At 43.5% G+C, this 11550-nt stretch overlaps 1 pseudogene; it reads left to right on the top strand.

Annotated features, from left to right (window-relative positions):
• The first annotated feature begins 6208 nt into the window (after positions 1 to 6208).
• On the top strand, positions 6209 to 8392 carry LOC125392020 (dehydrodolichyl diphosphate synthase complex subunit Nus1 pseudogene; annotated as a pseudogene).
• Positions 8393 to 11550: the final 3158 nt, after the last annotated feature.

Raw genomic sequence — 11550 nt, 5'->3', positions numbered from 1 at the left:
TCAGATGTCCTTGTTTGTGACTGGGGTACAGCTGGCAGCTGGAGCTCGGTGTCTCCCTGTTCGCAATGGGCTTACTCAAGCTTTAATGTAGAAAATAGGAAACTAAAAGTCACCTGGAAAGCAGCTAAATTGAAGTATTGAGCATGTAGCAGTAGATTTTCTGTTGCTTAGTGAGACGACATCATTTAAAGCTTTCTGTTGGGCAGGGATGCAGCTCAGTTTGCAGAGTGCTTTCCCATCAGGCGTGAAGCCTCCACCTCTTTACAGTCTCTGCTTCCCGGGGCTGAATTACAGGCATGCCTCACTGTACTGGGCTTTTGACTTTTCTACCCATTGTGAAAAGCGGAGCGTCAAGTCATCTTACGCTTGTGTTCCCATCAACTTCTCCTTTCAGATCTGTCCATTTTTGCAGTGTACTTAGATTCTTAGAACTGATGATCACATATACTTTTCAAATTAAAAAAAAAGACATTAGGAAGAACTTGAAATACTTTTTTCTTTCTGTATAAGCTTTCTGATTCTCCCTGACTCTGCTCGGAACAGTATCTGCTTGGCTGTCCTGTAGATACATCTCATAATTTATCTTTACGTTTGTATATTCTCTTTCCCTTTCTAATTTTAGATGGGTTAGTTGTCAGGGATATGTCTCTAAGCTGGTGGGTCTTTGCTTCTGCTTGACCTTGCTGATGTTAAACCTCCTCACGAAAGATTTCAATTCAGTTATTATATTACTAACTATGAAATCTCTTTTTTGGTGTAGAGTGATTTTGTTTTGTTTTGTTTTGTTTTTTCATGCTCTGATTGAAATTTTGGCTTGGGGAATGGGGAAATGTCTACTAATGAAACGCCTTGCCAGCAATCACATCCAGGCCAGTTAGAAACCTGATCTTCAGGCATTGTCTGGGAGTGAGCAGACAAGCAAACCATTTCCAGGTTGAAGGTGAAAGTTGGTTATCCTGTCCATTCTTTCTGTCTTAATGGTGGGAGGGGAGCCACGGGAAGTACTCACTCACATCTGTTTAAAATTGCACTCGCTCCTCATGATCTTATGCTCTGTAGTTCGAAGAGGAACGGTGGACTTTAAATTTTCCTCACTTGCTTGGGTCAGTGGCCACCTCCAGTCCCTTCACATACTGGGCGAGACTCGTGGGGACCATTCCTTTGTACTGAAAAATACCAATTTATAGAGCTATCGTAGTCCATCCGTTTAACAGATGAAAATCATGTGACTTTTGAGTTTTGGGCAAATCTAAAGAAGTTTCTGGGCATCTCTCTATGTCTGTATTTTTCTATCTCAAGCTGGTGAGAATATAAGTTTTTGTGCCCATAAATGACTAGGAGTAAGAGTATTAGTTTATATAAAAACTATATATTTAGTCTTTTGAGGAACAGAGTATTTTCCAAACTGCACCATTTTGCATTTCCACCAGCAGAAGAGAATTAATTGGTCATCATTCTTACCAGTACTTGCTATTTTTGGATTAAAATAATTACCCTTACTCATTATGTAACATTATACTAACATTATGTAGTGTTAATTCATTGTGACCATTGTGGTTCCTTAATGATTAAGCTTTCTGGAAATCTCTTTATGGGTTTATTTGGCAAACAAGTCCTGTGATTCTAGAGTCTGAGAAGTTCAGGCACCTTCCATCCACAAGCTGGGATCTTAGGAAACTCTGCACTAATTCATTCTGAGTCCAGAGGTCTAAGACCAACGAGTCAGCGGTGCAAACCCGAGACCAAATCATGGTGAAGCCATAATGAGCTATTCCTGTTCATAAGTACTGGGGAGAAAGGTGAGCCACGAGTTACCTCGTGTGTCATCATGGTTGCGTTCTCGATGGCCATGCGTGCTACTGGGGTTGGCTCCCCAATCCTGACAGGCTGGTTTTAGTCCTGCTGCCTCTCAGTCAGCCTCACCTGACTGTTGGAAGGGCCCTGGGCTGTGCAAACAACACCACCTCTATTCCAGTATACATTTTTGGCAGAGGGAAATTGGCATAGTATATTCTCCGTGAGAAATCGCTGTTCAGCTCTAGGACAAGCTCAACCTTATTTTTTTTAACTTGCACTTTTCTGCCGTTCTCCCCTTCTTTCATCTCCCTGGTAAACTGCTGCCCAGGCTTTAAAACCTTTCAGAGGCTTTTGGTTGTCTGCCAAAATTTTCCCCTGGGAACTCTGATTCAATACAAATCTTGTCACATTCGCTTCTGAAACTCAGACAGGCTCCGCCATCTGCTTCCCTGCCCCCATTTCATCTTGAATTCTTTAGCACTTAAAACCCCATTTACGTGCTGGTCCCTGTCACTCCAGTGTCCCAGAGCCTGTGACAGTCATTCCCCATCATGGGCTGCAACAAAATAACAATTAAAGTCCTGTACTGATCCCATGAGTTAGCTCCTGTCTCTTGCTTTACCAGGCTAGGGAAACTGGAAACCAAACACTGTCTGTCTCGTGTCCAGTTTTCTCAGCAATGCCCGTCCTTCCTGGGACTCATGGCCAGCACTAAAGCAAGTGTCCCTAATGGCTCGTATGGACCAGTCTCTCACATTAGGCCACATCACATAGCTTGGATCTCAAGAAAGGGAAAGCAGCCATGTGACTCCATTTCTCTACTTCTACAGTCCTCAGATTGATCCCATCTGTCCCCATGACCCATGACCTCATGGGCCATGCTGGAAAGGACTCTCTCTCGCTCTCTCATTTCTGTTTAAAAGACTTCTTCAATTCAAACAGCTCTGATGCGGGTTGATAATTTCCAGTTATCGTAGTTTCCATTACCAAGGCCCCTGTGCATATACCGAATCATAGATTTCACATCTCCATGTTTGTGTGGTGGCCTCCACTTATTAAGGAGGCTTGACACTCCGTATAGAGAGGGGGCACACTCTCTGCTTCTCTGAGTGGATAAAACCAAAGGCAGGACCAGGAGAAAGACAGACTTCTTTCTCTGCACGACTGTCTGAGCAGGACCGGGTCATGTGTCTTCCTGCCTCCTGGGATGCTTCACGCACAGATGGCTCCACTTTGGTGGCACATCTCACATCACTCACAACAGAGGTCACACCACTGCCAACTCAGCAACCAGTGGGAAAGGCGGTCACGGTGGGACCACCCTCATGATGGCTTTGCCCTCCATCAGATCAGCCTTAGTTACATGAAGCCTTGCCACCCACCTCAGGGGCCTTGTAACTGCTCTGCCTTACCCCATCTTGGCCTTTTGTCTGTCTGGGTACAGGCTCTGTGTCATGGGACGTTTTCTAGGGATAGGTGAATAGGTTTCTGTTTTCTCCACGGCACCAAAGACAACCAAGAGATGATTCCACCCATGTGTATTGACAAGTCAGTGAGTTTATTGGAGTTGCTTACGGGTGTGGAGTCGGGGGGAGATGATGGTGATAGACCCTCAGGCAGGGGCATCACTGAGAAGCCTGTTCCAAGATGGGCCATGCAACTCTCGAGCTTCCTGCACAGCCTGTAGGGAGCTGCACGGCAGCATCTCCTGGAATGGCCACCGTGGCTGGATCCTCAGAGGCAGGCTTTGTGAGTCTCATAATTGTCTAAGCTTTTTAGAGCCTGTAAGCCTTGTAACCTCTCTGTTTATGTTACACTAGCTAGTGCTGCTATCAGTGGATGTTTTCTAGAAATACAATTGAGTTTTGCATATTGACCCATTATCTGGTAAATTTGCTGAACTCTTTTTTTTTTTTTTTTAATTTGTTTTTTCGAGACAGGGTTTCTTTCTGTAGCCCTGACTGTCCTGGAACTCGCTCTGTAGACCAGGTCAGTCTCAAATCAGAGATCTACCTGCCTCTGCCTCCTGAGTGCTGGGATTAAAGGTGTGTGCCACCATCACCACTGGATGTGAACTCATTTCTTAGTTCCCATAATTGTTTTCAATAGATGCTTTGAGATTGCCTATGTAGCTGATCTTAGACAAGAGGTTTTCTTTGAATTTAATTGGTGGCCTTTGACCTTCCCTCCTCATCACACTGTATAGTAATTCCCCCCGCCCACAAGACACTGAGTAAGGGTTTTGAGAACAGGATCTTCTTTTTTTCTTCTTTTTAGTATTTGTGTGTGCCTGAGTTTTTTTGCCTTCAGGTGTACCTATGCACAATGTGTGTGCAGTACCCCAAGAGGTCAGAAGAGGGCGTCAGATACCCTGGAATTTAAGTTACAAGTGATTGTGAGCCACCATGTGGGTGCTGGGAATTGAACTCAGATCCTCTGGAAGAGTAGCCAGTGAATAGTGCATGTGCTACGTGTAAGAAATTTTATTTTAGCAGAAATAAGTATACAAATAACTAATGCTAAGAAATCTTAGTACTAGGTGAGGAAGGCAGCTTCCTCAACTTGTTTTTAAAACAAACAGCCACCACCACAAACAAAAACTACAGCTGACATTATGTTCAATGGTGAAATACTATATTGCCATAAGACTCAAAAAGAAGGTAAAAAGGCATTTCTCCAGAGATGGCTCAGAGGTTAAGAGTTGCTCTCCCAGAGGACCTGAGTTCAATTCCCAGCACCCACATGGTGGCTCACAACCACCTGTAACTTAAATTCCAGGGTATCTGACACCCTCTTCTGATCTCTTGGGGAATTGCAGCTTTAGAGGAGTAAGCAGATGGTGAGGGCTCTGACTTCCTTAGTCCAGTCTGTGCTCCTGAGGTGATGGGCTTTGGGGAAGTGAAGGAAACTTTGGAGAAGGGCACCAGTTGAAGGGAGCTTGTGCTGACTGAGCATGCGCCAAGGACTACGTATTGCACCAGGCTTCCTCCTCGCAAACCCATCTCCTTATTCCTAGGCTGGCAGCTTTGTTCTGTCACATGCTCCCTGCCCTGGCATTCTGCCTGGTGCTGTTCCAGGAGCAAGAATCCACAGGACTGTGAACTGAAATCTTTGAAGTACGAGCCAAAGCGAACGTTTCCCCTTTTAAGTGGCATTCCTCAGGGATTTTTGCCACAGCAATGAAAACTAATGTGTTAACATGGGCACCTTCTATGTTTAGCAACATCCGAGACCCAGTGACTGAGTGTTTTCTAGATTAGAAAGACATTTAAAACTGGAGAGGACAACTTACCCATGAGCTTGTACCCGAATCCTCCCTCGTTAGAACTCTAAGTGAGGACTCCGGACTAAAAATGTATTAAGGGTTTTGTTTTGTTTGTTTGTTTTTGTTTTGAGTCCGCCAGTAGAGCTGTTAAGCTTCCACGGAAGGCCACTGACCTGACGCAAAATCATGTCATTTTCATGGCTCAAGCCATTTCCAGCCCAATTACTTGAACTACTAAGACTCTCTTGGAAGCCTAGGGCTAAACTGGGTAAAGGTTAGATCATTGTCTTGGTTAAATAATAAGCACGTTGGACAATACTGACTGAAAAACATCCATGCCCACCCAGCAGAGTCTCTCTAGTAAGCAATGTAGGAGTTCAAATGACATTTAAAGACAGGAAGCCAGCTACAAAGTTTCTGGGACCATCTGCCCTTGGCCTAGAAACCTTACACAATGGGATTTGGGAAAGGAGGGGAGCAAGAGGAGCATGTCAACACCACCAAGAGGGAACTGCCAAAAGTCAGATTGAAATCTGTTCTGATGGAGGAGCAGCGGTGCCCCAGGAGGATGAACGCTGTGTCATAACCCCATGACTTAGGTATATAAAAGCTACACAAATCAAACTCATCTAAAACCATCCAATATAGATACACACACGAGTAAATGAACTAAATATATAGTCGTTAAAAAGAAATCCAAACGACCAATAAAATTCTGTAAAGTGTTCAGTCTTTTTATCTGTCAGGAAAATGAAAAATCAAAAGTGCATTCCAGGGGATGGAGAGACGGGTCATTCACTGCCTGCACTTTAAATTGCAGAGGACCCTGGTTTGATTCTCAGCTTCCTCAGTGGCTCCCAACTGTAATTCTGGTTCTATAGGGCCCGGCTCCCTCTTCTGGTTTGCACCGGCTCCTGCATGTAAGAGGTGTACATAAACTTAATGCAAGCACAACACGCATTCGCCATTCACATTTTTAAAAATAAGTTCTTTTTAAAAATTATTAAAATGTCTCCAGATCCCATCTCACTTGTGTCTGGGTGGCTACTATCAAGCAGTCGCACAGCAGTTGGGGTGGGGCCGCGGGAGGCGGTCACAGTTGTGCACGTGGGCCGTGGGAGGAGGCGGCGCCGGGCTCTCACGACGATGGCCGGGCTGCAGGCGCTGGTGCAGCGGGTGCTGCGCGCACTGGTGTGGCGGGCACTACACGCACTGCTCTGCCCGCACCGTACGCTCATCTCGGCGCCGCGCGTACACCCGGGCACTTGGAGCTGGATCTGGCGGCTCCCCAAGCCTCTGGTGAACCGTGGGACCTCTCGCAGTCCCAGCCCGCACCCGCATCTACACCCTCACTTGCACCGCCTCCAACACAGGGACCCTGCGCTGGCAGCCACGCGCCCTGGGTTGCGCTGGCGCGCCGACCGTCAGACCCTGTGCAAGCTGCCAGTGCACTTGACTCTGCTGATCACTGAGCTGGAGCCCAGCTTCTCGGACGTGGCGAGCATCGTGGTGTGGTGCGTGGCCGCGGGGATCTCCTACGTTAGCGTCTACGACCACCAAGGTATTTTCAAGAGAAATAATTCCAGACTGATGGAGGAAATTTTGAAACGACGACAGGAACTTTCGGGCTTAGATTGTTCCAGATACTCAGCAGAGTTGGAAAAAAGTAATGTCAAAGACGGTCTGGTTTTAAATTGCCGGTCGGCAGTGCAGGTGCTGTGCCCAGTAGACGGAAAAGCAGATGTCGTGAGAGCCGCCCAGGACTTCTGCCAGTTGGTGGCGCAGCAGCAACGGAGAGCCACAGATCTGAACGTGGACGTGTTTGACGGCTTGCTTCGTTCCCAGGGCTTCCCGGATCCTGATTTAGTACTGAAGTTTGGTTCTGTGGACAGCACCCTAGGCTTTCTACCTTGGCAAATCAGACTGGCTGAGATCATCTCCTTACCATCTCACCTCAACCTCAGTTACGAGGACTTCTTCTCCGCCCTTTGTTTGTACGCAGCGAGTGAACCGCGTCTGGGAAAGTAGTGGTCCCCGTTTGCACGATTCGATTCAGGCTTTTGGAACAAAGGACCCGAGTGATTCTGGTGTTTACAAAGTACCTATAAGACCCTGTGCACACCTCGTTCACATTCCTCATAATTTATCAACAGACACGGTCACTCTTACCCGGGACACTCTTACCCGAGAGACAGACACTCTTACCCGAGAGTGCACGCGTGTGTTTAGAAAGAAACAGGGAGGCAGCGGGAATGGAGCAGTAGATGGGAGCCATCGGACTTAAAGGCCTCAGCTGTACAACTTACCCGGTTTTGTGAAGTACAGGGGGTGATTAGAGGTGGCTATTTGGAGTGGGGTGAGGGTAATTTTTGTTCAGCTTATCCTAGTGACCAGACTTTTATTTTTAAGAATAATATATTGACTTATTAGATGGGAGTATTCTCATTTTGAGGGTAATTCAGAGGAGCGGGATCCTGTTTTCACACTTAGGTTCAGAACACCTCTCCTCGGGATTTCCCGCCGCTTCCATTGCCTTGTTCTAGGAGGCGATGACTTTTGAGAACTGCTTTGGTGCCTGTGTTCTGGATTGTGAAGATCGTCGGGAAAAATAAAGTCGTTCAGTATTGAATGAAGTGCAGAAAATAAAAAATTTAAACGTTGAATTAGGCAGTCAAAAACTAGATTAATAATCGTTTCAGAGGTGGAAAATTCCCTAAAAAGGCAGTTTTGATGCCTTAGCTGGTATGCATAGCATGCGACAAAGGACCCGAAAACATTTCCATTAGCTTTTGTTTAAAATGAGCATTTGAGAGAGGCTACCACATCAGCTCATCCCTCCGAAGCAGCCTGCTCCCCTTCCCAGTAACACCTGGGAGTCCCTCCGCCCCCCAGTAAATCGCGGGAACAGTCTTGCATAGATGTTTAAGTAGGATGGAGCCCTTGTCATCAAAGTCCAGGAAAACAATTTAGCTTGATTATTTATGTTCTCTAGTGTCACAGAGAACAGGCTCTGTTACTTTAAGAATAAGTCCGTTCTTGACAGGGACTTAATGTTTTTCCCATACTGCTCAAGTTCTGATGGCAGTCACTCTTTATATGTGATGGACAGTTTTCCAAAAGCTCTTCCCAGCAAGAGTCATGCACACCTAGTGTGGAGCCCTTTAAATACCAGGCCCCAGAAATCGGAAAAACAGCCAAGAAAAAAAACTGTGTTTGAAAAGTATGATCTAGAATAGCTTCTCAGATTTGGAGGGGGAAGAATATGTTTTAGCTTGGGACTACAAATCCCAATTATGATGTTAAAAATACACTTATAATAAAAATGATTAAAATAAATTTTGGTCCAGTGATATTACTTTGCACTTATTTTTTTTTAGAAATCTTTTTTAAAGGTCTTAATTATTGCCAAAATTTTGTGTGAAAATCCCCCATTTCTGGTGTCCCTTGCAGTGATCTATGTTCCATTGGTTTTTATTCTTCCTAGGGGTACTAACTTTAAAAACTTAATGTTTTTCATTAACATGATATACATGTTATTAACAGTTCTTCCAGAGGTTGAACAGGTTTAGTGAATTAAATTTAGCTTAATTGAAGTAAAGGGATTTAAGATTTGTTAGCTGGATGTGGTAGTGCATGCCTTTATCCCAGCACTCAGTGGACAGAGGCATGTGGATCTCTGTGGGTTCGAGGTCAATCTGGTCTACATAGTGAGTTCCAGGACAGCTAGGACTAAACAGAGAAAGCATGTCTCAAATAAACAAACAAAAAACAAGCAACAAACAAACAAAAGCCAAAGACAAAAATAAAAAAACACAAAACAAACAAGCAAAATTGTTAAGATGAAGTTAAATTGTCCATTGGGATAGAACCAAAATCCTAAGTCTGTTGTAGTCTTAGGAAGAATTGCTTAAGCAAGCAACTAGGGTGTGGATTTAAGTGTGAACATTCCAGAACCTTCTAACCTGCTAATGCAATCTAGACAGCTTGAAGTGTCAGAAACATATCAAGCTGTGCATCACCAAACCCCGCTTTGAGCTTCCGAGGAGATGCAAGTCTTTGTGTGTATTAAGGGTGTTTCATTTAAATTGTTTCTTCTTGACATTCTCCACAATTGAAAAACTGCCAAGCTGAACCAGTTTGCGGATGGGATCTTGGAGGGTCTGGACTCCATTCTGAAGCTGGATTGTGGCTTGTTTCTTCAAACTGACTGAATACTGCTTGAAGATGAAAAGCTGATTAAGAGGTGAGGAATAAATTCTGGTACATCATGACTGAGTCTTGGATGCTTGCTTCTGACAAGAAAATCCTGCAATGTCAATGAACAGTGCCGAATAAATTATGCATATCTACAATGCCCTCGTTGAATGCATGCTAATTAGTGCCCCCATCTGTGTGATGGTTCCAACCTTAGAATCAGTGAAGTTTTTGTTATGCTTGGAATAGATATTTTGGCAACATGTAAACAATGTGTACAGACAGATTCAACACAATGCCCAGCAAAATCCCAGCAAAATTCTTCAAAGACCCCGAAAAAATGGTACTCAACTTCTTAAGGAAAAGCAAAAAACCCAGGATAGCCAAAACAATCCTGTACAATAAAAGAACTTTTGGAGGCATCACAATCCCTGACTTCAAACTCTACTACAGAGCTACAGTACTGAAAACAGCCTGGTATTGGCATAAGAACAGACAGAAGGACCAATGGAACCGAATAGAAGACCCGAATATCAATCCACACATCTTTGAACACCCGATCTTTGATAAAGAAGCAAAAAAATATCAAATGGAAAAAAAGCATATTTAACAAGTGGTGCTGGCATAATTGGATATCAACATGTAGTAGAATGAAAATATATCCATATCTATTGCCATGCACAAAACTCAAGTACAAATGGATCAAAGACCTCAACATAAAGCCAGCCACACTGAACCTTATAGAAGAGAAAGTGGAAAGTACATTTGAACACATCGGCACAGGGATCCACTTCCTAAATATAACTCCAGCAACACAGACACTGAGAGAAACAATTAAGGGACCTCCTGAAACTGAAAAGCTTCTGTAAAGCAAAGGACACAGTCAACAAGTTAAAAGGACAGCCTACAGAATGGGAAAAGATCTTCACCAACCCCACATCAGATAGAGGTCTGATCTCCAAAATATACAAAGAACTCAAGAAATTGGACACCAAAAGATCACATAATCCAATAAAAAAAAATGGAGTACAGACCTAAACAGAGAACTAGAGAACTCTCTACAGAGGAATCTAAAATGGATGAAAGACACTTAAGTCACTAAGTTCCTTAGTCATCAGAGAAATGCAAATCAAAACAACTCTGAAATTCCATCTTACATCTGAAAGAATGGCCAAGATCAAAAACATCAATGACAACTTATGCTGGAGAGGTTGTGAGGAAAAGGGAACACTTCTGCATTGCTGGTGGGAATGCAAGCTGGTACAACCCCTTTGGATGTCAGTGTGGTGATTTCTCAGAAAATTGGGGAACAACCTTCCTCAAGACCCAGAAATACCACTTTTGGGTATAAATCCAAAGGATGTTCAATCATGCTACAAGGATATGTGCTCAACTATGTTCATAGCAGCTTTGTTTGTCATAGCCAGAACCTGGAAACAGTCTAAATGTCCCTGACCTAAGAATGGATATGGAAAATGTGGTACGTTTACACAATGGAGTACTACACAGCAGAAAAAAAAATAGCGACAGCTTGAATTTTGCAGGAAAATGGATGGAGCTAGAAAACATTATTTTGAGTGAGGTAACCTAGACACAGAAAAACAATTACCACATGTACTCACTCATAGGTGGTTTTTAAACATAAAGCAAAGAAAACCAGCCTACAAACCACAATCCCAGAGAATTTAGACAACAATGAGGACCCTAAGAGGACTTATATAGATCTAATCTACATGGGAAGTAGAAAGTAGGAAAAGACAAGATCTCCTGAGTAAATTGGGAGCATGAGGACCTTGGGGGAGGATTGAAGGGCGAAGGGGAGAGACAGGGAGGGAAACAGAGAAAAATGTAGAGCTCAATAAATATCAATAGAAAATGTATATAAAAACAATGTGTACAGCAGGTTTTTATGATTAAAGGATCAAATTTATTGAATTTTATTAATAAAAGTGTAAAGATGTATGAATAAAAATTCAATAAAAGAATATATTTTCTTCATGGACCATTGTGGCTGTGAACATTGTATTTACTCTGAACAGTGACCACGGAAGGACTATCTATTTACTTATTTGGAGACAAAGACTATTTCTTAACTAACATGCTCTTTTCTGGAGCGTATTCTCATTTTTACCAGTTAAACCTTCACAGTGTTACATAGTTGTTTTTTTTTTTTTATTTAAACCAAGAGGGTTGGTTTTGCCTTTGCCAGAACTGTCAAATAGAAGTCGAATTTTCACCCAATCTAGAAATGGTGACTTCCATTTTTGAGGCATTTAAGAACGACTTGGCCAAGT

This window comes from Myodes glareolus, chromosome 12 (genome assembly GCF_982192425.1).
Source record: "Myodes glareolus chromosome 12, mMyoGla1.1, whole genome shotgun sequence".
Lineage (NCBI taxonomy): Eukaryota > Metazoa > Chordata > Mammalia > Rodentia > Cricetidae > Myodes > Myodes glareolus.
Note: the sequence above shows the minus strand (reverse complement) of the source record. Positions and strands in the feature narration are given on the sequence as shown.